The following is a 3,620-nucleotide window of genomic DNA, read 5'->3' on the forward strand; positions in this document are numbered from 1 at the left end:
CGGCGCGAGCTCCGCGCCGACGTCCGACGGGGCGGGGCGATGGCCGGACAGGCCCCGCCCCCGGCCCCGCCCCCGGCCCCGCCCCCGCCCAGGCCCCGCCCCGCCCCGCCCAGTGCGGGCTTCTGCTCCCCGAGGGGGTCCCCACAACGGTGCCCCTAGGGTAAGGTCCAAAGCCCGACTTGCCCGCTCCTTTCCTCCCTCTCCCCATCCCCTTATTCCTAGGATTTCTAGGCAGCCCAGTTGAAAGGTACTTGGGGCCCATTTTACAGGTGATCAGACTTAGGGTCAGAGGGTCCTGTCCAACAGGAGAGTGATGCCCAGGGCAATGGGAGGCTTAGGAGACGTGGGAGTAGTAGAACTTTGCTGGGAACCGGGCAGGACTATAAAAGTTTTCCTTAGTAAGACCAGCTGGGCATTTTACTCACCCAAGAGCGCCTAGGCTGCTCTCTGGCACCACCCTGGACACCTGGACTGCCCCACCCTACCCCACTCCCCTTGTAGTGATACCACCTGGGTACCCACTACTGTGACACTGACTTACTCTGTTACCTTAGGCAACTCTTTCCTTCCTCTGGGTCTTAATCTTTATCTGTCAAAGGAGATAGGAGTCTATTTCTAGTGATCCTTCCAATCTGCCAGGGCCAAGTACAGCGTGACCTTGACCCAGACCCTGCCATGCTTAGTAGGAGGCATTTTGGGGGGGAGCCTGGATTCTAGAATTCCTCAAGCACAGATGTTCTAAGTCCAGGCTTTAGAATTCTCTCTAGGATCCTCTACTTTTCCATTAGGCTTTGCAAAAGGGAGTCAAAAGAGAACACATGTCCATGCCACCGCCTGGCTTCTTCTAGATGGAGAGCTTCAGCAAGGTGAATTTCAGCCTCTAGGATTGCTCCTAGCTCAGAACACAGGAGCAATTTTCCTGTATTGGGGGAAACATGGGGCTGTGATGTCCCCAGCTGGGTAGTGAGGACATTCCTCTCTGTCAAATGCTTTTTGGCCATCAGTCCTTTTTCCCTCCAAAACACTGCAACCAGCGATCCACCCACTTTCCAGATAAGATTCCAAAGCCCAGGAGAGAAGCACTCAAGAAGGGTCTCTGCAAGTCAGAGGTTGGGATCAAACTCAAACCCAGGATTGTAGGTCAGAGAGGAATGCTGGGGATTTGAACCTGACCCCTTCTTTTGGTGGTTGTGAACTCACTTTTCTGAGCCTCACCTGTAAAAAGGGCAATAACACCTATTCCACAGGGCTGTCTGTAAGAATTAAAAACATGAGTTCATGAGTTAGAAAGGCAGAGACCTGTCCTTGAGGGCTCACCTGTGAAACTGCCTCCTCCAGAAAGCATTCCCTGACTGTCACTCATCTGCTAGGCTTCTGCATTTGGGGTCCATAGGCTTAAGCTCTCAGCATTGCAGAGTGTTGCTGCTTCCTGTTTCTACTCTGGTTGCTTCCACTAGACTTTGGGTCCTTCAAGGGCAGTAAGTTTTTCTGATTCATTTCTGAACGCCTAGCAAGGGGTCTAAATGGATCTGGAATACAGTCAATGCTCCTTTCCTTCCTCTCTTCTTCCCTCCCTCCCTCCCTCTCTCTAGCTTTTTACCATAAGAGGCTGTCTTCTCCCACAAAGGGCTGTGGCGATGGGTAGGTAGGTCCTCAGGGCTGAGCCCTCCAGCTCTCTTACCCTAAGCCAGCTGGTCCTGGGGCAGTAGAGAGAGCATTCTGGAGTCCAAAGGAAAAGTAATCACCCAGCGCTGGCAGGTGAAGGGCAGCTGGTGGTGTCCGGCTAGCAGGGGGCACCATATGGGCCTAGTGAGCAGGCAGGCCTGGGAATGCTGAGCCCGCAGTGAAGGCTGTTTCCAGGCCCATCACATCGTCCCGGAGGTGACTTGCTGGGAACTGTCAGCCATGCGTCCCCCGCAGAGGGGCAGCCTGCCTGTGCCCCTTCTGCCAATCCAGGAACAGAAGCAGAAACAGAAGGTCAGAGCTGCAAGGGGTCTCCTCTGAGGTCACTATGTCCAAACCCTCATTTCACAGGTGAGGAGCCTGAGGCCTAGGGAAGGACAGGGACTTGCCCAAGGTCACACCGCGAGCCAGGACTGGAAGCCAAGTCTCTTGTTTCCCAGCTTGGATGCTTATAAAAACAGAGAGGGAGCCGAGAAATCTTGAAAATACACCAGTATTCAAGGAAGAGTTTTAAGGTGATTTTTTTTTTCTCTTCTCTCTTCTCATCTGATCTAACTTAGTAAATATTTTTTGCAATGATCTTATAGCCTTTAGTGATCAGAAAGATAAATACATAAATAGAAAGAGAAGCTACCTCTGGTTATGATTGGCCTTTATCTTTAGGAAAATGGTGGCAGAATTGTAATTTTACTGTTTTCTCCCCCACTGGGCCTGAGAATAGTGAGTGGCAGTGGTTTGGGAGGGCTCTTAGCTTCTCTCCAGCTATAACTTGGGCTTGCAGTGGGACCAAGAGAGAAGCCTAGCCTAGGACCAGGAGCCCTGATTTCCTCAAGTGATCTGTCCTCCCTACTTGCCTGAGCCAGTCCCTTTACCTGGCTTGGCCTTAGTTTTTCCATCTGTAAAATGGGAGTTTTTGCAGCAGAGTGTAAAAACTCCACCAGCAGACCACAGTGCTTAAACACGTGGATACTGGGGCCTGAGGTCCTAGCTCCCCTACTTCTTTACTTGATGATCTTAGGTGAGTCACTTATATTCTATGGACCTCAGTTTCCTCATCTGTAAAATGGGGATGGTATGTCATGAATGGTTGCAAGAATTAAAAAAGCTAACGTTTGGAATGTGTTTAGACTTATGCCTGGCCTGTAATAAGTGCTGTGTGTGTGTGTGTGTGTGTGTGTGTATGTTTTAAATAAAACTGGAATCACTTTCCTGACTGGATGAACAGTAATGTGGGATGGTTATTATTATCATAATTCTTGACTGGCCCCCAGGGAAGGGAGCTCTCTTGGGATTGGAACCAGCCTGGCTCAGTCTGAGCTGCTGGTAGTCCAGCCTCACCCCAGAGTCCCCACCCACATTCCTGACGAGGGAGATAGGATGTCCCCCTCCACCTCTGGCCCAGATCTGAGACAGTCTTCTCCCAGAGTTGAGTTACTGGTGAGTCAGAAGCCCAGGGATTACTGCGTAGACTAGGCTCTGACCTTTCACCTGACCCACAGGGCCTTTCCTGCCTACTGTGTCCCGCTGATCCAGCAGCTCCAACCAGTTGCTTCTAAACCCTTCCCTCCTCAGACGTTTCCCATACTGCTTCCTCTTCCAGAAGCATCCAGCCAGATTGCCTCTTCAATCCTCCCAACCTACCCACCTTTATCATGAAGGTCTAGTTGGCCTCTGGCCTAATACCTAGTTACAGCTACCCACACACTTGTCTTTCCTCATAAACTCCCTCCTCCCCCTTCTCTCCACTGGCCCCAGATGACAACTGTTGACCTTGGAGTTCTACATATTTGGGCCCTAAAACCATACCCTCCGTCTATATATATGCAATCTTAGCTAACTGGGCTTTAGTTTCCCCATCTGTACAGTGGGAATAATACCTGCTTTAGAGGGCTTTGTAAGGCTTCTGTTGGCTAATACAGGGGAAATGCTTGGCCTAG

This window comes from Vulpes lagopus, chromosome 8, assembly GCF_018345385.1.
Source record: "Vulpes lagopus strain Blue_001 chromosome 8, ASM1834538v1, whole genome shotgun sequence".
In the NCBI taxonomy this organism is placed as follows: Eukaryota; Metazoa; Chordata; class Mammalia; order Carnivora; family Canidae; genus Vulpes; species Vulpes lagopus.